This window comes from Bos indicus x Bos taurus, chromosome 26, assembly GCF_003369695.1.
Source record: "Bos indicus x Bos taurus breed Angus x Brahman F1 hybrid chromosome 26, Bos_hybrid_MaternalHap_v2.0, whole genome shotgun sequence".
In the NCBI taxonomy this organism is placed as follows: Eukaryota; Metazoa; Chordata; class Mammalia; order Artiodactyla; family Bovidae; genus Bos; species Bos indicus x Bos taurus.
This window is the reverse complement of record NC_040101.1, coordinates 5,329,942-5,355,134: the sequence shown is the minus strand read 5'-3', so window position 1 is coordinate 5,355,134 and position 25,193 is coordinate 5,329,942. Positions and strand designations below refer to the sequence as shown.

General features: G+C 47.1%; 2 protein-coding genes across 4 annotated transcripts in view; one reads left to right on the top strand and one right to left on the bottom strand.

Annotated features, from left to right (window-relative positions):
- INSYN2 (inhibitory synaptic factor 2A) overlaps positions 1-10,646 on the bottom strand; it is a 62,371-nt gene extending 51,725 nt beyond the window's left edge. For both annotated transcript variants that reach the window (XM_027528653.1, XM_027528654.1), the window contains exon 1: positions 10,466-10,646. The gene's annotated coding sequence lies outside the window, so the exon portion shown is untranslated. The remainder of the gene's footprint in view (positions 1-10,465) is intronic.
- Positions 1-25,193, top strand: part of DOCK1 (dedicator of cytokinesis 1) — a 554,660-nt gene that overhangs the window by 270,880 nt on the left and 258,587 nt on the right. The gene's annotated exons all lie outside the window — the stretch shown is intronic.

Sequence of the window (25,193 nt, the reverse complement as noted above, 5' to 3'; positions counted from 1 at the left end):
TCAAGCCTCAGTTGCTTTGCTTTGATGTGTTCCTTCTCTCTGCTTACACTTATGTAAGTGTTTGCAGACTAGATTCTGCTAAGTATCTCCTCTTTCTCTCGAACTCAATCAGCCTTTGATCCTTGCTAATTAAAGAATATAATGATATGCATCCCAGTATCCTCACAGGAGGGGCCTTACCCAGGACATTTTAAGAAGGTTTAGGGTGGGTACTCAATATTATTGGTTTCCATGGATTCTTTCTCTATAACCTGGATCCTCAATCAGATGGAGCCTGGATCCTGTGTAGGGATCAGATGAATGGAAGGGTAAAGGGACAGAGCTCCATTAGTTTAAGAGAAACCACGTTCCACAGATTTTTATCTTTTGAACCTTGGTGTAACTCTCTCAAATTTGGTTGTTACAAAGTATTACTTTAAATTTTTTTTTCTGTGCTGATGCAGGGACAAGAGATGACCCACACTCGCACGAAAATGAGTAGATGGTTCAGCAGTGACGTGTATTTTCTGTTTTCTCCTAAAGTACGTCAAGGCCCTTACAACAGATTTGCTACAGTAAATGTGACCAGTAGGCTTGTTCTTATAGTGCCTGGCTTTCATCTTCGGAGTGGGATGTGGCTATTGCAAAATAAGAATTTAATTAGAAAATCTCAATCATGTGGGATAACATGAACATGTTAGGGTGGAATCATTGTAACCTAGCCTTCTAACTGAATCCTGGATTTTGCTATAGAGGAGGAACCCCTGACGTTCTGGGGGGAAATCAATAGAGTTCGGGATCACCCCTCTGCACTGGGTTACTTCCGAGTGTGTGTGCTTTGGCCCAATGGTGTTGCGTGAAGTCGTTTTTTTGTTTTTGTTTTTTTTTAACTTGGAGTCTAAATAAAATTGCACTCAGTAAACTGCACTCAATAAAATCAATACTCAGAAATAATAATTCTACACTACATTCTGTGATGAACATGGGGCAGAAGGAAAAGGGAGATGGAGAAATGAAACAAGATGGAGAATGTGAGGGGAACAGTGAGGCCTGGAACTGCCCAGACAGACAGGCAAACACAGAGAGGACGGGGCGGTGCTCGGGGAATTACATCCCAAGTGCTATTCAGTGGGACAAAGGCAAAGGGTTCCTGCTAGCAAGAGCCACTGCCGTCGGCTTTGCACTGCTCCGGATCAGGCGGTTTGCAGCGACCCTTCTCCTGTTCAGAACTGAGCTGGACAGTTCCTCTTAGGCAACTGAGGCCGGACTGTCACAGTTTCACGTTTTATGAAGCACCCAGCATGCAATGAGCGCGAGTGTTGGACTGGACGAATGATCCCATTTTAAGTCTATGCTCTATGCTCGGCTTCTGCCTTTTGATCTCTGGACACCTCTTCCTTCACGGGGATTGTGGAAAAGGAATAGAGTACAGAGGGGAAAGGTTGTGTAGGTTCAAGAAGGGAAGTTGGCATTGCCATGCGTAAGCAGTACTGCTGATCTTGAAATGATTCTGTTCCCCTCAGAATCCTAAAAATAATTTTTTAAAAGGAAAACATATGTCTTTCCAAAACTTTAAATGACCCCTCTTACACTTGACCTTCTTGAAACTTTGGAGGAGAGCGTAAGTGTTAAAGAAGTGGAAGCTTTTACAAGGTTTGTTGTTGTTTTTAAAGACAGCCTTTTAAAGAATCCTAAGGGAGGTTGTTCTTCTCTCAGAAGTAGGAAGACATGCATCTTCCTCAGGGTCTCCATCCTTGAACCTGACTCTCTAGAAGAAATATACTGGTCCCTACCCCAGCAGGCACCCAGGGAAAGGGGTGCCGGGGGAGTCAAGATGACCGGGATAACGCAGGCAAGATGAAGACCCACCAGTCTCCGTGTTTTGTTTTATTCCCCTCATTGTCTTGTATTTCCTGCGGCATTCCTAAAGCTTAGAGCAACACGTGACACATAAAAAGTACCCGTAAATATTTACTGAATGAAAGGATGAATGAGTGATGTCCCAGGGGAGCAAGGAGAGCCGCCCCCTTCTGTAATACTTTTTCTAGGATGAACTTAGCCACGGGGTGCTGGTCACCAAACAGAGCCCAGGTTGAGGGCAGTACGGTGAGCTTCCAGTGGCCCCACTTGGGATCAACAGTGGACATGGATTCTCCTCCCAGAGGGCAATGAGTGACCTGTGACTGTCACCATTCAAAACACAGGTGTTCTGCATGGTGGATTCATGATCACATGGTGAATGCCAAGTAAATTGTCACCTGGCAGGTCCACAGCCAGAATAAGGTATATTCACACCTTTTTTTCTCTTGATCTAGAATTTGGTCCATTCCTAGAAATTCCGGGGGCGGAGGCAGCTCTTCTCAGCAGGGGTCAGGGGTTGGAGGTTGATTATTAGTGAATGATTTACGTGTAGGATTTTATAAGTTGGCGAGGGGGTGTGCAAGGTCATCCCTTTGGCATTCTGTCATTCTGGTCTTCTCTTGTCATGATCCTTCCTGGCTCTGTCATATCACAGGGTGCTTCAGAACTGGGGTGTAGAGACTGCCTGCCTGCTTTTGAGTTCTGCCCCTTCCACAAACTAGCTCAAAATACTGCTCAGATTATATAACCTGGGCGAGTAAAAAAGTGAAAGTGGAAGTTGCTCAGTCGTCTCCAACTCTTTGCCGGCACCTCTGTTCATGGACTTCTCCAGGCTGGAATACTGGAGTGGGTAGCTGTTCCCTCCTCGAGGGGATCTTCCCGACCCAGGGATCGAACCTGGGATTCTTTACCACTGAGCCACCAAGGAAGCCCCACATTGTCCATGTTCTAATACTGCATTCTCCAAATACTTTTTTTTTTTTCTTTTGTTTTTTGGCCATGCCACATGGCATGCGGGATTGTAGTTCCCTAATCAAGGATCTAACCTGAACCTCCTACAGTGAAAGCTTGGAGTCTTAATCACTGGATCGCCAGGGAAGTTCTACCAAATATCTCTGATGGACCGGTTATTGTTTCTTAAAAGGGGGAGAAACTGAGGCACTGCAAGGTAAACCTGTGCCCACATCACCCTGATAGTAACTGGCAGAACTGGGGGTGCAGGTGTGGGCAGTGCCCCCCGAATGCACCTGTAAGCACTCTCATCTGTGATGCGGGCCCAGGTGGCTGGTATCTGTGAAGCCCCCGGTATGTGGTCTTGGTGATGCTGCCGCCGATGAGGAAGTGATGCTGATGAGGACAGTGCACTTAAGAATAGGGTGCATCTGTGGACGACACTGGATAAGTTATTTGAGAGAAACAGGTTTGAGAACCCCCTGTAAGGTTGGTAAGCCACTTTGAATGGCTGATTATATAAAGTATACAGTTGTAGGTTTTTATTTGAAAACTGGGCATGCCAGTGGTCATTTTCACAGACGCTTTAGATCCAGAGTTGGGACTGAGTCTTTGATGTGGAACTTAATGGTCACGAGGAATGAAATGAGAGCCAGGGGCCCTGGATTCCAGTCCATCCTCTACCACTCACTCAGCGGCTGACCTTGCCTTCTGGAGAAAGGATGCCTCCCTTGGCTTGCCCTGCCCAAGAAGACCAGCTGGTGTGTTCACAGAGCCAGTTTCTGCAACCCTGTGATCAATTCCATCCTGTAGCCTAACCCTCAGAGAAGGCAATGGCATCCCACTCCAGTACTCTTGCCTGGAAAATTCCATGGACGGAGGAGCCTGGTGGGCTGCAGTCCATGGGGTCGCTAAGAGTTGGACACGACTAAAGCGACTTAGCAGCAGCAGCAGCCTAACCCTGGGGGTTTTCGCCCCACTAGTAAATCTGATAGAAACAATATGTAAAGCAAAGACATACTTAGAGGAGAGTGAATAGTGTGCGTGGAGATGACTAGAAATAGCAAAAACAACAATAAAAATTAAACCAGGAGGGAAAGTCCTTCTGTGAAGCCTCTGAACTAACAACTACTTTCAAAACAAAGAGACAATAAATGTTTGAGAAAAGCAGTTATCATGGGATTTTTCAATGGCCTGAGAAGTCAGATGAAAAATATGGTTTAAAAGTGAGAAACTCATCTTTCTTAGCATTTTTATTAAAATATTTTAATAAATGTTTTTATTAAAAACACTCGTGTGCTTGGCTGCAGCTGGCCTTAAGTTGCAGCACGTGTGAGCTCTAGTTGCGCTGTGTAGATTCTGGTGCCCCGACCGGGAACTGAACCCAAGCCCTCTGTTTTGGAGCTTGGAGTCTTAGCCACTGGACCACCAGGGAAGTCCCTAGCATATTGAGATTTTCAAACGCTCTACACTTGCGTGTGTATGAACTTTTCTGGAGAGTGCTTCCCTGCCACACTTCTCCAAGGAATGCGAGTTGTAAGTTCACGATTGATGGGAAGCCAGTTGTCTAGTTGTTTGTGCCATGCCATTTCAACATGGAAAAAAGAGAAAAGCAAAAAGCCACATCTTTACGAACCACTCTCGTATCGCTTGAAAAAAGAAGAGATACATTGGTGAGTCTGGCACAAACCCAATGAAATTGATATGCCATGATATAAAATTGAGAGGTGGGGTCAAGGCTAAAAGATAGATGTTTTCTAGTTGTCTTGAACTGATTCTATGGACTCGTATTTTGGTAAGGTGAAAATTCCTTTCAGCCAAAAACTGTCATCATTCGGGATAAAAGAGCATTTAATCTACTGGATTGAGGCTTACTTTGCCTCCCTGGTTTCTTTCACTCTAATTCTATTACTAGGTCATTAAACTTACATTCTGTCTTTAAAAACTCAACTTCTACCCATGTGAACTTTCACCAAAGGAAGCTCTACATAAGGTTGAGTTTGGGGGAGGAAAACTCCAAACCTTTGAGACTTTTTTCTTCCTTAATCACCATGTGGCTCAGATTTGAAGATAGTGCATCTCTAGAAGTTGTCTTCCTTGTTAGCAACATCTCATGATTCATCCTTTTAATTCCTACTTCAAAACAAGTAAACTTGAAATGGAAGGAAAAAAAAATTATTGTCCAATCTGGAGTCTGTGAATTTCTAGCAAAATCACTGACTAGGTTTATTGTTAATAGCTTCATTAAATATTCATTAAGCACCTGTTATTTCATAGGACTATTCTTAGTCCTTTAAGAATTTCTTTGCGATGTGAATCCTTTGGTCTAGTTTTTCCTCTTTCAGAGTATTTCTCATGGACGTTCTAAGAAGCAAGAAATGATGAAGCACTTATCTTTTAAAATAATGTTTCCAGCTGGAAACTCACATTCCGATTTCTGATAGTAATCCTATCTTTTTTCCTCCAGACCTACTGGCTCCCTGGCTTCTCTGCTTCTCTTGATCCCTAAGCCCCGTGTCAGGCTGGGTTAGTAGCATCGTTAGTCCCTTCTCCATGTTACAGACTCACCACCCAGGATGTCTCTCTCCCAAATGCCCCCTTGTATATATCTCCATGGTCACCAGTCACCTTTGCTACCAGTTAATTCTCACCCTTCGCACCCTCTCAACCGATCTCCAATTCCTCTTCTCTGGTTGTCTCGAGCTATCAAGACTTCGTCTTCTAGAAATGTATGCAGTTGTTCAAAACATTCAGTGGTTACCTATCACCAACGAACACAGGACCTTTCTGCCCTGCTGGTTCCTCCGTAAACTGGCTTTAAACTGCTTCTTCACTCTCTGATATCCACCCTGAAGCCTGCGCCCAGCGTCGCTTCTTACCTTCCCACACAGGTCTCTCACTCTGAGCACCCAGCAGCTGTGCTCAGCTGCAGGATTTGTGTGTGCATCTCATCCCCTTTTCTCCGTAGGTCATCACCCTGTCTGCCTGGGAACCCCCAAAGCACACTGCTGGTCCTCTCCTCATCCTATCTCCCACCCCCTCTCGCCTTCCTGGCCTTGAACCTCTTGAGAACCGCTCACTCATCTTGCAATATCTCACACCCTGCTATGGCCACTGCCGCTACGGCTGGGTACATTTCCACAGACCAGCCTTCCTTTCTGGACCAAGCCATCTGCATATCAATCTACTTTCCAGTGCTTGCCCATTACCGGAGCCCAGGTTTTATAGTTCCATTACATTTCCAAGGATGCTAAAATCGCTTACTACAAAAGCAAGCAGCTTCCAGGGAACACAATGCAGATAATACGGGGTGTTCGGAGTCTGACTACTAAAGTATTAATACACATGAGAAAGATAAAGAATTGGACAAACATAGGATACCTCCCAGGGAACAACCAGTATGGAGGGGCCCACATCACCAGTGGAATGATGACCTGGAAACACAAACAAAGATTGGTCAGTTTCATTTCTGTTTAAAGTGGATAATGCTGTACCTCCTTGGCGGTTTCTTAACTGAGCAGCTGAAACGAAGCTCTCAGACCATCAGCTTCCCCTTCCTGCCTTTTCTCTCTGCAGTCTTGATGAGGCGAGTATCATATTCGCAGGACTGCCTGCCCATAGTATTTCTGGTATTTCACAAAACCTCTTTCTTATGTTTCTCATATGCTATAGTTTACTGCATTTCATTTTATGCCTAAGGCTAGATTATTAAGAGTTGAATTGGAATTTTCCATAGTAACTGCAATATAAACTTTGACCAGCTTTTTGCCATACTATTGTGATTTTTCAAAAAGTTTCTTCTTTACCTTGTCATGGCCATAATAGCACAACTTGGGTGAAGGGTCAGTGTGTAGACGTAAACATCTCTGTTCACCTTTGGTGTCAACTCCTAACAGCAAGATAACACGGCAAAGAGAGCTTGTCTGTGAATGTACAGTACTTGGAATAATCAGCTCAGTACTCTACAGAAACAATATTTGCAAATGATGAATTTGAAGACTGTTCTTCCCAAATCCCTTGGAAACATAGTGTTGGCCAAAAGGTTTATAATTTAGAAACAGAAGTCCTTGTCCCTATTATCTGCTTTTCTGTAGTCGAGTTCTTTTTCTTTCTCTCCCAATTAGAGCTGAGAATATGCGTCCAGCAGAAAGCCACAGAGCTATCAGAGTGTTTTGTTTTTATTTACATTACTGGTTTGTCACTTGATAACATCTTTATCTAACTCAGAATCCCTCAACTCATTCATTCATTGTGGTGTGAATGATGTCTACGGTATGTATGACTCAGACCCATACTGAATATCACAGTGGCTTATGGTAGAGGGGGTGTCTGAGAGAGTTTATATCAAGAATTGAATTTAGAATCCAGCAATGTCTCCCTAGGTATGTTTTTTGTAAAGCTGACAGGTAAGATTCTCGGGTGCTTGGAGACACTTCAGGGCCCCTGAACCTGAAACAGATACATAATCTATTGTACACAGCCCAAAGGTTCAAACCTGTAATGCGTATGGCTTACTGTTTAATATGAATTGACATCTAAGCAGCGTCTTTATATGAATCCCAGCAGGATCCCCACAACGTGGCATCATATCTCTGTGTTATGTCCTTAATATACAAGAAAAATATACTTTAAAAATACACTGAAGAAAATGTGTAACGTCTTTACGACATTTATGTCATAGGTTAGCCCAAATATTAGATAAAGACTTATCCAAATGTTTGTATGCAAATTCCGTGGTAATAAAAGTGTTGTCATGTCATATCAATCATACTAAATTTTGCTTTAAAATATTGAAGTCATGTTATGAAATATTAAAATCAAATATGTGAGGAGACTAAAAAGAAACGGCTTCATAAATTATGTCAGCTCATTTTGGTGGTGGGGGAATGACGGGCTTGGAGGAGTTGGTCAGGGAACTGTTGAGGAAGGGAATGTTTAATGTAACCGTGCCAGTTTTGTCTGGGGGGGTCACCATCATGACCACAGTCCCCAAATGACTGTGGTTGCCTTAAACAGGCACAACTGGTGTGGTTTCCTGAGCATCTGATTGCTTGAGCAGCAGCCTTGCAGTGCGCCTACTCAGGTGCCTGGTGGGCTGGTCCAGAGCTTCACAATTCGCCGTTCCCGACGACCCGGTCCCTGCCTCCCTACACTGATGCCGGGCCTCAGCGCTGCCGCTTTGCAGTGTAGCTGTGACTTCTTTATTATTATTCCCCGAGAAGCAGCCTGTCCCCACATAAGTAATCTGCTTCTCATACAAGAGAGTTCAGTAGTTGTAGCTCTAAATGAGACAGCCATGGGTGGGAACAGACAAGAGAATACAAATGTGGAGCTCAGTGAACACATCTGCCCAACTGCTCTGCTGGGTTCAGCTCTACATCTGAGAATCATTTTTATTTTCTGACTGCTTATTTCATTGTGCAGGAATCTTCCTGGTACTCTGATGCCTTTCATACACAAGTCTTCCATTAATTAACTTATTTACTTACAAAGTTGTCCCCCCCTCCCCCGTACAGAGGGAGAAATAAAAAACAGAAATTCCCTACCCTGCACCTGAGGAAAACAACCATGGCAGAACAGAGAAGCCCCCAAAGTCAAGAGTAAAAGTACCAACTTCCCAGCTGAGGCCAACTAACCTGTGTGGCCAGCAGTGGCTGTGTCTCAGTAGGACAATGGGGCTGATTTAAGTAAAAGCTAATGTCTTAATCACACTAATAAACTCCAGTAAATCGAAAGGTAACCTCTGCTTTTCAAGGGCACCTATCTTTCAGGAGAGGCCTTGTCTTTAAATAAATTAAACGGAATCACCTTATCTTTAAGGAAATGATGAATTTAGTGAAGAAAAGCTCGAACTCTCTGTAACTAACATAATTTATGCAAAATCATGCAATTAGTGATGGCTGTGTTAGACTTTTTTTTTTTTTCTGCAAATGCGTCTGTAATAAAACCATCATGAATAGCAGTGCCATCTAATGTAAGTAGTAAACATGGATAGTGAATTATTAATATCTGGTGAGGCATGCAAATGGCAGGACTTCCATTTTTCCTTTGAACTAACAACACGTTCGCTAAGGCAAAAAAAAAAAAAAAGGCAAAGATAAATATGAACTTTTCTTTGAAAAGAAACATTCAACAGGAATATGAATGTAATAAATAGCACAAAATGTGAATAGTAAAACCCAGGCACTTTCTGCCTCCGCAAAGTGAAATGATGGTTATACTTTCTGCTGGGTCTGTAGCATAAGCTTAATGAGGTTAAAGCGATTTCATACGTGTACTCCTCACTGAGAATGGCCTGGGTCAGGTGATGTGGGTGGTAGTCTTCAATCAAGTCTTCAGTCGGGTAACCTTGACATTCCCCCCTCTCTCTGGCAGATGGAAAGGGAACCCCACCTCCCCTTGTTAGTGCTTATCCAAGGAAAACCTCCTTGCTGGACCCTCCTCTTCTGAGCTCCAGTCTTGTGAAAATACCTCCTGCGTTCCCAGGCAAGGCAGGGCTGGCCCAAAGTTCCATCCCCATCTTGGCCAGTTCACCCTGGGATGCCTCCGCAGAATTTAAGCGCCTAAGCAGACAAGGTCAAATTAAAACTGCTTCACTGCTGATTCTGGTTCAGGGTCCAGCCGTCAGGCACAGACCCGCAGCGGGAGAGGGGTCAGGGCCCTTCTCTGTACATGAGCCAAACGCCCCGCTTCTGGCCCGGGTGTACTCCAGAGTAACACCCACTCCTGGCATCCCCTTACAGCGAGCTCCATCCCCCTGTGGCTTGCCTTGTGCTGAGGTCACAGGGACAGGCTCTTTATCCTGGCAGTGGAGATGCCAGCTGGGAACCCTGAGCATGAACCAGCAAGACGCAGACTCTCGCTCTTGACTTGGGGCTCCCGGCGCTGCCCCGGGCCGCGGGCCGGCCCACGGGCTCCCTCCTCCTTCTTGCCCTGGCTCGCCAGCCGGCCGGCCGGCCCGCTCGCTCGGTCTGCAGCCTGGGTTGGTTTCCCACGCCCGTCCTGGGTCTGACTCGGGATGCTGCGCCCCCGGAAGCCCCGCGGGCGCCTACCCCGGCCCGCAGCCCCTGGAAGGTGCCAACCCCGGGCGAGCCCGGGCGCCTCGGGAGGAGACGGGCATTTCACGTGGGCATCGTGCCTTCGCGGTGCTCACGCCTCTCCTCCGCAGCCGGTGCAGGGCCCCTCCGCCCGGACTCATCCCCCCAAAGTTAATCAGCCGTACTTGCCAGCTCGCTTTAGTTTGGGAAAGACTTCAAAACCTCGAGATCGGCGGGGCCCACGGCCGCTCCCAGCGCCCCCCGCCCCCCTCCACCACCCCCGGTTCTGCCTGGCGCGGGCTGTCGGGTGCTATAGGAGGCTGTGGCGTTTGTCTAGAACCGACATCGCAGGCACACGGACCCGCTCCTCGCCGGCCGTCGCCAAAGTTGCCGGAAGCCCCTCGGCCACCCGGCCCGGGCCAGATGCAGTTGCGTAACCTCGCCCCTCGCCCCCGCCCGCCGCCCGGTCGGCTCCCGGCAGCCCCGGCCCCCGGCAGCCTGCCGAGTCCTCAGCGCAGCCCGGTCGGGGGCGCGGGGCGAGAATCCCGGGGTCTGCGCCCGTCCGGGCGGTGTTCTGGCCGCGGCCAAGCGCAGCGGGCGCCGGGGCGCGGGAGCAGGGCGCGCGGGGCTCCGCTTACCTTCGGCGGCTTACAGATAAGTCGAGGTCGGTGCAGCGCCTGGCTCGGGCATGTCTCGCCGCGGACCCCGGCAAGCCTGGCGCGGCACGGAGCACTCCGGGCAGGGCATCCGCGGCGAGGCTCGCCGGGCTCGCGCGGAGGAAGGCTCGGCTTCGGGGGCTTGGCCCGCCGCCCGCGCCCCCCCTCCACCACCACCGCCGCCGCCGGGGCCCGGCCCGGCCGGCCCCCCGCGCCGCAGCTCGCGTCCCTCCGGCCCGGCTCAGCGAGGCGCGCGGCGAGGCAGCGGCTCGGCCGGCTCCGGGGACGCCCGCGCGCTCGCTCGCTCGCGGCGCGGCGGAGCCAGCCACAGCCACCCGGCGCCGTGCTCCTCCGATGTCCTCATTGACTGCGATCGTCTTCGGCGAGATGTGGGCGCCGGGGCCGGGAGGCGGGGGCGGAGAGGCGGAGGGAGCGGGAGGGAAGTCCTTGCCGCCGCCGCCGCCGCCGCCCCCCGGGTCCCAGCCACTCCGCCGAGCCGGGCGGCCGGAGGACGGGGCGCCGGAGCCGCTCGCCTGCCGCCTGTGCGCCCGCCTGGCACCGAGGCGGGCGGAGCCCCGGGCCCAGCGGGGCGGGAGCGGGGGCGGCGCGGGGCCAGGCCGGGGCCGCGGGCGTGGGGCGGGGGGGCCCCAGAGGGAGCAGAGCGGGCGGGAGTGCAGGGGCCCCCCCGCCCGCCGACGCCCGAGCCCCAGCCCCAGCCGAGGAGGAGGTGGAAGGAGCCGCCGGCGGCCGCCGCCTGCTCGCGGGGCTCCACAGCGGCGCGTCCTCGGGGTTTCTGGGCTGCAGGCGGCGCTGCGCGGCCCGGGAACTTGTTGAGCCTGCCCTGGAGCTGGAGCCGCCTCCGAGCAGCAGCTGGAGGGCGGGGACCCAGCGGTTTTTCCAGAGAGGGGGTCGCTGGGGACCCCGTGCCCAGGCTGCCGGCGGTGGCGGCCGACCCAGCCGAGCGCGGTTTTGAAATTAGGAGCGCGTCGGGGGCTTAGGCGGCTGCCCCCTTCATCTGCGGATTTGCTGCCTGCCTTGGGTCCAACCCGGGGTCAGCCCCTCTAAGCGGGGATTGCCCGGCAGGCTGGTTGTAACTGGCCGGAGTATCAAAGGCAGTCCGCCCGCGGGGTCCGCTGCCCACTGACATTCAGGAACCCGGCGCCTCCGCACCAAGACCCCCCCCACCCCGCCCCCCAAGTGGCGCTCACCGCCCACCTGCCAGGCCAGGACACTTGCTGCGTTTGTTTCAGGCGAGAGTTGAGCTCACTTGGGAAGGCAACAGGAGCTACCCCGTTCCCCCGAGGTCCTTGGAGCTCAGAGCCGCTGGCCCAGGGGCCTCGCGGATCCCTGTGGGACCTGGTGCCCAGGCCTGGGATTAGGCAGGCAGCTAGCTGCGGATCACCTGGCTCCCTAAATTTTCTCAGGCTTGGGGCTTGAAGTTCAGCCTCTTTGAGCATACCTGAAAGTAGCCACGTTCATTAGGTTTGATATTTCCCAAGAAAGGTCAGAGAAATGGTAAACGGGAGGGCAGTGCCAGGCTAGAGGGCGGGGGTGGGGGGGGGGAGATGAATTGGGAGGACAATCGGTGACGTCTTTTCACTCACTCAGCCCTTCAGCCTCAGCTGTGTGCACACACCGCTGCCTGTTCCTTCCTGAGCACCGGCTCTGTGCTGCGATTCAGCCTTTGTTGGGTCCTGGTTTGCTGAGTTGAGTTGAGCCTAGGTCGGTGTTTTATGTAGTGACCGGTCTTTAGAAACCGGAAATGCCTCGTCTATACCTGGATGCTTCGGGTGATGCATCCAGATACCGCACACACGCAAAGCATCCTGAAAGCCCCTTTTCCCTCATACATTAGCACATAACTGTATAATTCTTGGCATCCAGATATGCCCAAGAAGGGAATCCTGAATCTGTGGATCCAAACTCTGTCACCGGGCTCTTTACTATCCTCTCTTAACCTAGAGTCCTCCAGTCTAATTTTCAGCTTGTTTACTTCTCTGGCTGGTAGTCGTGCTGGTGGTGCTGGCTGGAGAGATTTGCCAGGTGATGTGTGCGCAGCGGGGAAACCTGTAGCCTGCTGTTCTTCCTGGAAGGGAAGTGATATTGGGGATGTGTGGGACTTGGGGACATTTAATGCCAGGTGGGAGGGAGTGTCTCCATGGATACCTTCAACATAATCCCTTGGGGGTGGGCTGTTTCCACTGTGGATGCAATAATCTCTCCAAGGATTTTGGGCAACTTTCTGTAAATTTTACTTTATTGCTAATCCAGAAAATCGAAATCTGTCTTCCATCTCTTAAACATGTCACTGTAAATAAAGCTACCAGGAAATCCTGAAATTGTGCTGTTGGTAATGGAAAACTGAAGTTTTAGGGACCATGAGCGAAACAGATAAACATAAATGCTTAAATGCAGGACAGACCAGAGCTACAGGTGGCAGAATGAGCTGGCCAGAATGCAGCTCTGGGGGCGGTGGTGTTAAGACCCAAAGGATTTGGAATTCTAGGAAGAAAGTGGAAAGCTGTGATTGGCAGGTGAGAAAATCCACTTAATATGAACAGAGGATGTAATTGAGGTTTTTCGTATCATCAAGACTGCTTTTAGTTGTTCATGGCTGTAGTAGACATACAGTTGTTTTTCTGAGTCTATTAAAATTATCTGGGGACTTCCCTGGCAATCCATGCTTCCATTGCAGGGGACATGGGTTTGATCCCTGGTCAAGGAATTAACCCTTTCCCTGGCAAAGGGAAAAAATAGCTACTTTTTTTTGGCTGTGCTGCATAGCATTTTGGATCTTAGTTCCTTGATCAGGGATCAAAGCTGAAGCCCCACTAGTGGAAACACCAGAGTATTAACCACTGGACCACCAAGGAAGCCCCCCAAATAGCTAAACATTTAAAGTGGGATTGTCCAAAAGCAGACGTACCTAAGAATAAAAACATAAGAAAGTACAAGACGGATGATAAGAAAATCTTTGCATCTCTTTTCTTTTGCCTCCTTCTTAGATGTGTAGGTGCTATGCAGGGCAATGCTGGCTTTTTCAGCTCTCCAGCTTAGTAAATTCTGAGACCTCAATTTCTGCGTTAAAAAAAGACAAGAATATAGGAGTCAACGATATAAAAGAATGTTCCTTAGTTTTGTCCATCTGAATTCTGAACTGGAAATAACCCAAATGCATACAATTTGGGGGCTTTATTCATACCGTGGAATACTATACAGCAGGGAAAAGGAGTTGACTGCTCATGCATGCAGCATGAATGACCTTCACAAACCTTGTGCAGCTGAAGCCAGACACAAGAGTCAGTGTTACACATTTCCTTTGAAACCAAGTCTAAGAGGGTGAAAAATTTCCCTGTGGTGGTCGATGTCAGAAGGATGCTTATCTTTGAGCAGACCAATCCCACAGAGCCACACTGCCTTCTGTGCATCTTGAACCAGGTTCAAGTATGGTTGTGTACTTATGGAAAAATTCATCAAGATGTTCTCTTTTCTCAGAATGCCTCCTTTCTGTCTGGGCATTATCCCCGTGTTGTTACAGTATGTCTGCACACAAGTTTCCCAATAATCTGTCCCTTTCATTGAACCAGCCTATCTGTCAGTGAAATTAACTTCTATCTTCTGAAGCCTCCTCCTCTCCAAAACTCATGCCAAGAGAAAAGTCAGGTGCTGTAGGTAAGGCTCTGATTAGACACGCATTGGAGCTTCCTTCTTTGGGAGCATCTTTTTCTAGCATGTTCCTGGATGTCTGCTTGACTCTCAGGTGTATCCTCAGCAGACTTCACGTTGGAGATGACTTCCCTACCTGGTCCTTTGATGTTGTACTGTGACTACCAGGTGAGCCTGCGTCTGTGATGGCAGGTTCTACCCTTCAGTTCTAAAGATGTGGGTACAGTCCAGCCGTGCTCAGCTCCCACAGAAGGGAGGTAACTCAGCTTGACCTGAGCCTGTCGTGAAGAGATCAGTCACACCAGGGCGTTTTTCTTTTCTCTTTCAAGAACACGACCTAGTGCTCAACGGGGCTCCAGCTGGACCTCATCTTTGGCCTCGGAGACTAGTGAGAAACCCTCTGAAGGAACCCCTTTTCACATTCTGCTCAAGCATTTACCACCCACTCTCAGGACCGACCTCCTTCTCATACCTGCATCTCCCTGTGCGAACTCCCCTGTGCACGACTCTCCCATTGTCCTGGTAGCACAGCGGCGTTTCCTTCTGGTGGGAATCAGAGCTTTGTGTCTCGAGTCCTGTCCATGCCCGGGGGCTCTCCCCACTCCTGGTTCCTTTTCCTTCCACGATGAGCAGCTGGGGATGGTGTATTGGCCGGGATCACAATTTGGTTCCAAGAAACTGAACATCAGGCAGACGAGTTGCAATTCCTGGTTTTCTCTGATGCGTCATTGTGTATCTCATTTATCTGTAGGAAATGGAATGGTTTTATTTGTAAAGAGACCAAAAGTGGTTGGAGGTTTTCTTGAATGCACCACACCAGTGAGAAGAGGTGAAGGGTGGGCACGGGCTTCTGACTTCCCCTCTCCCTGTTCAGGACCCCTCATGTGCAAGGTCTTGCAAACTCAGAGGCTTTCCCCTCTCCTAGTTCTATCACTACTCACTCCCTCTCCTTTAGGTGGATGTGCTGAGAAATAACGGAGAAGGCAATGGCACCCCACTCCAGTACTCTTGCCTGGAAAATCCCATGGACGGAGGAGCCTGGTGGGCTGCAGTCCATGGTGTCGCTAAGAGTTGGACATGACTGAGCGACTTCACTTTCACTTTTCAGTTTCATGCATTGGAGAAGGAAATGGCAACCCACTCCAGTGTTCTTGCCTGGAGAATCCCAGGGACGAGGGAGCCTGGTGGGCTGCCGTCTGTGGGGTCGCCCAGAGTCGGACACGACTGAAGTGACTTAGCAGCAGCAGCAGCAGCTGAGAAATAAATACCCTGGATCTCATGTAGCTGACCTTCATTGGGTGGTCTAGGTGATGGGGTCTGTGGGGATTTCTCATTATCCACATCTAATCTGCTGGGAGCAGGTCTCTTCCGGATGAGGGAGAAGCTAAAGGGCTTTTCTTAATCCTTGCTGGTAATGCTGGCTGCTCTTTGAGCCGCTGAAGGCAACCCCTCATAAACCAGGTAATATGCCCAGGCTGAGGAATGATACCTCTGACCAGAATTAGGTCAAGAAGGGATAAAAATGGCTTTCCCGTTTCAGTGTCTGCTCTGCTAATCCACTTCACTGGTGTCAAGACTGGGGATGACCCTTCCTTGAGCTGTCTGGCCTGGCCGACGTGAGGCCTGTGGTCAGTGCCCCTGGGAGCACTTGCCCTGGGGTATGCAGGAAGGTATTTCCTTGATGGCCTTTTGTGCTCACCTGAGGAGTCACAGAGATGGAGGAAGGAAGGGGGCAAGGAGAAAACAGAATTCTCTGTCACTCTTTTCCTTCCATAAAACCCTGTTTGACAGCGAAGGTGGTTCTCCTTAGTCACGTGCCTGCATAAGGCCACACGCCTGATGCGCTGCACAGCATCCCCTGTTATCCTCATAAGACAGCCAGGAAATAGATCCTCTTTCAGTCTTCTCCCAGAGGAAGAACGGACAGGTCATTTCTCCAAGGTCACACAGCTAGGAAGTGATAGAGTCTAGATTCAAACCCAATACTGCCTGCTGCCACAGCATTACCCTGCCCCACTCAGGTTTATTCTTTTTAAATCAATTTGAGCTTTGCTCAGGGGCTTCCCAGGTGGTGCTGGTGATAAAGAACCCACCTGCCACTACAGGAGACTAAAGAGACTCGGGTTCAATCCCTAGGTCGGAAGGATCCCCTGGAGGAGGAAATAGCAACCAACTCCAGTATTCTTGCCTGGAGAATCCCATGGACAGAGGAGCCTGGCGGACAACAGTTCTTAGGATTGCAAACAGTCAGACACGACTAAAGGAACTTGGTACTAGCACGCGGGGTCACATTGAGTGTTCTCTTGTTTGCACCACGTGCTGGTCAGACATCATGGTCCTACTTGAGGAGTGGCCTTGATCAGCGGAATCCATTCCTGGCCACCCCAACTACCCATGTCCAGAGCAGGCTGTACCCTTCCAGGCCCTTGTGGGGTCGGCTTGGCTCCATCATGGAACATTCTGACCAGAAATGTCACCTGTAATGGCACGCTGTCATACAGCACATCACTCATGTCTGCTGACTGAGGCGTGCTTTTGACCAGGCGTTGTTTCCCCTTTACTTCTGAACTTATCTGATCACCGTATCAGTTATACTTTGGAGTAGAAACAGTCTCTGAAACAGCAACACGCCATAACCGTCTCACATCTGGATGGTGCATTATGCTTGTGCAGTGTAACTTCAATGATCTTAACCCACGTTTTCTTCATTGGATATCGGTTATCAGAAGGATCAATCACAGCATGTTCTGTATATATCACTAAAGACCATCTCAGATTCTTCCGAGGCTAGGTGTCTGGACGCTGTGTTATGATGATCTTCTGGATTTAGTAAGGAGGATCACGGGTGATGTGGTAGCCAGCTGCTATCCGTCAGAAAGCAAGCATTTTGTTCCTTCACGCCAAGCTGCAAGTGGGAAGAGGGCAGAATTTTTAAAAGCCTATCTGTTTCTGTTGGGTGACCTCTAAGGTCACACACAGACTTTCAGTCCCCTGTTTTTCACAAACATTTCTGTTTCATTTTGCCGAATCCTTGGAGAATTAAATAGGCCATTACTTTAATTCCACTGCACTGTCGGATTGCAGAGCTCCCCGTTTCCAATTTGCCTAATTTGGGTTTTGGCACATTTTGGAGCGGCGGTAAGACTCTAGACATGTGCTTGCCTTGGAAGCTCTTCTGGGTTCACATCTGTTAATAACTAGTGCACCTTTAACTGACGTTAAAGCAATAACTGAAAACATACCTGAACGTATTTCTTACACAAATTAAACTTCCTGCAGGATTTAAACAAAAGAAAGACATTTTATTTATGCATGCTGTTTAAGGTTCTCTTTTTTTCTAATTTTTTTTTTTTTTTTTTAATATTGATACAGAACCCAGTGTGGTAGGTTAAAGAGCGTATGGTAAGAATGGATTAAGGTTAACAGCAGTCCCTGCACCACTGACCGAGGCTCCCTGGTGGGTTCTCTTCCTGCCCCCAGGCTTCTGAGCTCAGAAGAGGGGAGGAATCTTCATATCCTGCTGCTGCTAAGTCGCTTCAGTCGTGTCCGACTCTGTGCGACCCCATAGATGGCAGCCCACTAGGCTCCTCTGTCCCTGGGATTCTCCAGGCAAGAATACTGGAGTGGGTTGCCACTTCATATCCTAGATCATGCATTTCTCCTTTTTTTCTTTTAACTTTTTATTTTATATTGGAGTATAGCTGATTATTAGGCTTCCCAAGTGGTTCAGTAGTAAAGAATCCACCTGCCAATGCAGGAGATTGGCATGTGGGTCTGGAAGATTCCTAGGAGAGGGAAATGGTAACCTACTCCAGTATTCTTGCCTGGGAAATCCAGAGACAGAGGAGCCTCACGGGCTACAGTCCATGGGATGAAAAGGGGTCAGACATGACATATTGGCTAAACAACATAGCTGCTCAACAAGGTTGTGTTAGTCTCAGGTGGACGGCAAAGGGACTCAGCCACACATATGCGTACATGTATCCATCCTCCCCCAAAGTCCCCTCCCGTCCAGGCTGCTGTATAGCATCGAACAGAGTTCCCTGTGCTGTACAGTAGGTCCTTGTTGGTTACCCATTTAAAATACAGCAGTGTGTACATGTCCATCCCCAAACCTCTAGTTATCCCTTCGCCCTTCCATCCCACTGGTAACTGTAAATTCGCCAGAACATGCATTTCATTCCAGCTGCTGCTGTTGCTTTCTAGTCGCTCAGTTGTCTGACTCTCTGGGGACCCCATGGACTGTAGCCCACCAGGCCCCTCTGTCCATGGGATTTCACAAGTAGGAACACTGGAGTGGGTTGCCATTTCCTTCTTCAGGGAATCTTCCTGACCCAGGGATCAAACCCATGTCTCCTGCTTGCCAGGCAGATTCTTTACCACTGAACCATCTGGAAAGGCAAGGAGGCAAATTGTACAAAGCTTTTTCTCACTGGCATTCATTGTTTGGCTATTTCAGAGGCTTAAAGGAAACAATTTGAAAATCAGCTTGTTTTTTTTTAAAAATAAACCTGAGACGTGAATGTGGCAGTTCACCGAAGATTCACCAAAAAGGTGAAAGACGATTAGTAGAGAGTTCTGTTACTCAGTGTCAAGTTTTAAGGAAATCTTGACTCATTTTTATGTGAGTTCCCACCCTGGACCCCCTCCCACCAACATCTAATGTTTCGGAGTTTGTTAAATGTTTGAAATGTTCACTGAGGCTTGGTGTTTCAGCAGTCAAAGTGAGGCTTCTGGACACTGATAGCTGAGACCGCAAATGCCCTCTCTTGGCCTCAGTTCAGAGTGTCCTCATCAATCATGATTTGGCCCCTCGTGGCCCACTTCATGCTCCAGATCTTTCCCTGTTTGAATGTGGCTCACCTTGCTCCATTTGATCAGCAGGAGCAAATGTAAAATTACCCTTCTATGAGGATGTCCTGGGCTATGAGCGTTGTGCCCTAAATTTCTAGTGGAAGATGAAATCCATTGATGATTTATTTTGTTTACTGAATCCGAACATGAAAATGAAGAAATTTGTTTTAATGGTATCTTCTGCCTCCTCTCTCCAGTGGAGTAAATATTGTCACGTGGAAATGCTGATGATACTTCTGAGTCCCTTAAAATAAGCGCTGTGATTCATTCACACCATGAAAACAGTAGAGTCAACATGTTCACCCTCAGGTTCATCAGCGACTGGCTCTTTCCTTTTTAGTCCCTGGGTGTTAATGAGCATTTTCACTTCTGGAGCTTTCTCTGCTCCCAGCTCCATTGTGGACTAGGAATGAGGGTCCTGACGTCAAGCTTTGGGTCTTGGCCTTGGGAATTCTGTGTTTGGGCTCTGCGGTTGTGGGCAAATTGTGTTAATTTGATTTGATATTTTAGACAATCTCTCATAAGAAAATAAGCAGATTAAAGCCACGGCTCAGTGTGGTCACCACCTCCTCCTGGTCATATAAGTGGACTGAGACAGATGCCCATGGCCCAGAGTGTGTGGATTTACAAAGAATGTGTTCCTTTTGTACATTAGGCATGTTTAGAGTTCTTTGTTGAATTCTTGGCTTTTATGACAGCCAAGGATACTTTGTTAGTCCTCAAAGGACATTTTAAAAACATCACTGTACTGAAATCAGCTTAAGGTGTGATACATACGTGTGGCAAGTGTTGAAACATGGCTGATGTTGCCATGAAATTTAAATAAGCTCCAGTAAAGCACATATAATATCTGTATACCATGTAAAATGCAAAGATCTCCCATAGACGTCTTTACTCTTTATTTCTTGACAAGCATGCATAATCTCCATCTTTGAATACAGAACAGAATCAATATTTTAAAAGAGTTTTTCATCCGTGGGTGTAGCCCACTTTAAACAAACTCCTTATATGAAAGGGTGTCTTGACAACAGGTGAACCGATAGCTTTCACTTTATCAAAGGCTCATTTTGATGAAGCCTGCCTTCAAATAACCACCGTCTCTTATGCATTTAGAGGGATTCAGGTTGTCAAAAACTTCTTAACATGTGACTTTGCAGGACTCCACCTTTTGTCTCAAGTGTCATCTACCATACATTCTTGTTTATATACACATATGAATGCCTGTATATACCCTGGAAACTTCTGAAATTGCTTGTGGTGGGATTCTGTACCTGTTCCCAGAGTAGGATAGTGGGCAGATTTGGGTTGTCAGAGCAAAACATCAGTGTTCTTCATTCGCTAAAATTCTCCTTTACCCTCTCTTTACCAGAGTAAGAGATGACATTTACTCAGTAGAAACCAGAGCTAAAACAATAGACTTGTCTCCCAAAGGACCCTGTGTTTTGTTGGGTGCTTCACATGTTTTCTCTTATTTCATCTTTTCTACAATGTTACAAAGTACTAGCACGTGAAATGTAAATTGCAGAGCTGCTTGTGTAGCACCTTGGAAGATTTTTCTTTTTGCCTATACCACTTTTCAGAGTTACAGTAAATTGGCATGCACTAGACGAAAACAACAGAATGGGAAAGACTAGGGATCTCTTCAAGAAAATCAGAGATATCAAAGGAATATTTCATGCAAAGATGAGCTCGATAAAGGACAGAAATGGTATGGACCTAACAGAAGCAGAAGATATTAAGAAGAGGTGGCAAGAATACACAGAAGAACTGTACAAAAAAGATCTTCACGACCCAGATAATCACAATGGTGTGATTACTGACCTAGTGCCAGACATCCTGGAATGTGAAGTCAAGTGGGCCTTAGAAAGCATCACTACAAACAAAGCTAGTGGAGGTGATGGAATTCCAGTTGAGCTATTTCAAATCCTGAAAGATGATGCTGTGAAAGTGCTGCACTCAATATACCAGCAAATTTGGAAAACTCAGCAGTGGCCACAGGACTGGAAAAGATCAGTTTTCATTCCAATCCCAAAGAAAGGCAATGCCAAAGAATGCTCAAATGACCTCACAATTGCACTCATCTCACACGCTAGTAAAGTAATGCTCAAAATTCTCCAAGCCAGGCTTCAGCAATATGTGAACCGTGAACTTCCTGATGTTAAAGCTGGTTTTAGAAAAGGCAGAGGAACCAGAGATCAAATTGCCAACATGCGCTAGATCATGGAAAAAGCAAGAGAGTTCCAGAAAAACATCTATTTCTGCTTTATTGACTATGCCAAAGCCTTTGACTGTGTGGATCACAAGAAACTGTGGAAAATTCTGAAAGAGATGGGAATACCAGACCACCTGATCTGCCTCTTGAGAAATGTGTATGCAGGTCAGGAAGCAACAGTTAGAACTGGACATGGAACAACAGACTGGTTCCAAATAGGAAAAGGAGTTCGTCAAGGCTGTATATTGTCACCCTGTTTATTTAACTTATATGCAGAGTACATCATGAGGAACGCTGGACTGGAAGAAACACAAGCTGGAATCAAGATTGCCGGGAGAAATATCAATAACCTCAGATATGCAGATGACACCACCCTTATGGCAGGAAGTGAAGAGGAACTAAAAAGCCTCTTGATGAAAGTGAAAGTGGAGAGTGAAAAAGTTGGCCTAAAGCTCAACATTCAGAAAACGAAGATCATGGCATCCAGTCCCACCACTTCATGGGAAATAGATGGGGAAACAGTGGAAACAGTGTCAGACTTTATTTTTCTGGGCTCCAAAATCACTGCAGATGGTGACTGCAGCCATGAAATTAAAAGATGCTTACTCCTTGGAAGGAAAGTGATGACCAACCTAGATAGCATATTAAAAAGCAGAGACATTACTTTGCCAACAAAGGTTCGTCTAGTCAAGGCTATGGTTTTTTCTGTGGTCATGTATGGATGTGAGAGTTGGACTGTGAAGAAAGCTGAGTGCCGAAGAATTGATGCTTTTGAACTGTGGTGTTGGAGAAGACTCTTGAGAGTCCCTTGGACTGCAAGGAGATCCAACCAGTCCATTCTGAAGGAGATCAGCCCTGAGATTTCTTTGGAAGGAATGATACTAAAGCTGAAACTCCAGTACTCTGGCCACGTCATGTGAAGAGGTGACTCATTGGAAAAGACTCTGATTCTGTGAGGGATTGGGGGCAGGAGGAGAAGGGGACGACAGAGGATGAGATGGCTGGATGGCATAACCAACTCAATGGACATGAGTCTGAGTGAACTCTGGGAGTTGTTGATGGACAGGGATGCCTGGCGTGCTGCGATTCATGGGGTCGCAAAGAGTCGGACACGACTGAGCGACTGATCTGATCTGATCTGATCTGAAGGGGTTCTTAGGGCATTTCCCAGTGGCTCAATGGTACAGAATCCGCCTGCAATGCAGGGGATGCAAGAGACGTGGTTTCAATCCCTGGTTCCGGAAGATCCCCTGGAGGAGGAAATGGCAATCCACTCCGGTATTCTTGCCTGGAGAATCCACAGACAAAGGAGCCTGTGACCTGCAGTCCATGGGGTCACACGGAGTCAGACAAGACTGAAGCGACTTAGCATATTACAGCAAGATGTTCTTAACACTTCACCGGCCTTGACCAGTTGAGTTTATTCCTGTTTTTAAGATAACCAACACTCTCCTCTCCCTAATATAAGTAGGTGAATTGGCTTATTAATGTTTCATTTAAATATATTCTCATTTATTCTGGATGAAAGACAGGTGTTGGCATATCAGGTTCTGTTCTCTGTGAAGGGTAGTCAGTTTTGGGTGACATCTTTCCTTCATTAACTGTTACTGCATTCTGGAGCTTCCTGGGAAGATAGAAACACCACCACTCTCATTCGCTCATCTTCGTTAACTCACTGTATGCCCATTGGCTCATAGTTCTAGCGCTTTCATGAATTAGAACTTTAAGCTTCCTAAAGGCTCCATGAACATAGGTCATAGTTAGCACCATGTCAGGTGAGGGGGGAAGCACTGAGAGGTCAACACATGTGACTGGCTAGGTCTGGAATCTTACATGAAAACCACAATCAAGAAGTTGTGGGTGATCAGGAATCGTCTCCAGAAATATCAGGGAGCAACTTCCAGTGAGACAAAATATAGATATTAGTATTTGTTTTTGACTTGTACCTGAATAACCAGCCAATAAACTATGTAGACTTGGAAGTATTATCCCTTTTCCCCCAGGAAAGCAGAACATCATTTGTTCTTGTACATGTTGAGAATATGGATGATTATCTCATTTGGGGGTTCCCTTAGCAGGCAAGTGACTTTATTACCTGATTGTTAATGAAAAGAATAGTTTAGAGCAGAGGAGGGTAGAGTTTTTCTTACAGTTACATAATACATAGTTTTGACTTTTGGTGTCATTCAATCTGTGTTGTAAAAACTCATCTCTGCTGGTGAAACAGAAAGGTAGATGCAGACAATAGGTAGACAAATAGGCATGACTGAGTTCCAATAAAACTTTATTTATAAAACCAGGAAGTGGGCCAGATCTGGTCCACAGGCTATAGTTTTCTGATCTCTGATACAGAGCAAAAGTTGTTCTGGAGAATTTTGATGCCTTATTTAGGCCCACATTTTAAAGATGAGTTAATAAAGCATTAGACTCATCACATGAAGCACTGGGTTTTTTTTTCCCTTTTGCTTCTCTCATGTGCTAGATTCTAGGTAATACCGCTTCCTCTGAGATTTGTGCAGAATTAAATCAATGTGTCCTATCCTTGACAGGATGGGAATACGATGATGGAGCAGTTTATCTGTTAGCGTTTGAGTAACAGACAATAATTGCACGCCTCAAGATTCCCATTCTTGGGGAAAAAGCAAAGACTAAACACACAAAACGGGGAATGGCAACATTTTTGCCTCAGTGTTCCAGAAGGATTTTGCTTTGTGGTCTCCGAGAATACTGTAGTTACTGGAAGGAAAATGCAGTAATCTCTTCCATAGGAAAGCGTGTGTGTGTGTCTGGTGCCTTTGAATTTCCACACCCCTGGAGGGAACACTGTATAACTCAAGACAAGACAATGCTGGGCAGACACTATCGGATTTTCATCTACGGCTGATTTATCGAGGTGCTTCAGGAAACCAGAAGGAATATGTTTGTTGTAGGCTTTTAATACTGGAGCTCCCACGGTGACTGCTGTGAGCCATCTTTTGTTTCGGTGGTTTCCAAACATTTGAGATAAGTAGTAGTTGTGGTTGTTCAGTCACTAAGTCGGGTCTGACTGTTCTCGACCCATGGACTGTAGCGTGCCAGGCTCCTCTCTCCTCTGTTATCTCCCAGAGTTTGTTCAAATTCACGCCCATTGAGTTGCTGATGCTACCTAACCATCTCATCCTCTGCCACTCCATTCTCCTTTCGCCTTCAGTCTTTCCCAGCATCAGGGTCTTTTCCAATGAGTTGGCTTTTTGCATAAGGTGGCCTTGGTATTGGAGCTTCAGCTTCAGCGTCAGTCCTTCCAACGAATATTCAGGGTTGATTTCCTTTAGGGTTGAGATAAATAGTTAAGCTTCTGTAATTGGTCTTTGTAACCATATGAAAAATGATTAAGTATTAGCGTCACATGAATTTTTTAATAAAAGTAAGGATTAATGCCATGTTTCATACATGATATTTTACATGTAAAATATCATGTATGAAATGAGATGCCAGTCCAGGTTCAATACACGATACTGGATGCTTGGGGCTAGTGCACTGGGACGACCCAGAAGGAAGGTATGGGGAGGGAGGAGGGAGGAGGGTTCAGGATGGGGAACATATGTATACCTGTGGCAGATTCATTTTGATATGTGGCAAAACTAATGCAATTATGTAAAGTTTAAAAATAAAATTTAAAAAAAAGTAAGGATTAATAATCAGTCAAATATCCTTATTAACATTATCCTTAATTCTTTAGATTTGAATATTCCAGGGAACAGAGATTTCCTGTCCTCTGATAATTATTTTAACATGCCAGAAATGTGACATAGTTATTGAATTCAGTAAACTTCATTGTGTATTGTCACCTCAGTTTGAGATTTGTCAGTATTATATCATCTGTTAGTACTTTGTGATAATCTCTAAAGACATTCGGTAAGCTTTTAAAATTTAATTTTGTATAGCAACTGTGTTTGGTGCAGAACTATGGTGCTCCTTTATTAATTAAAATTAGATCAT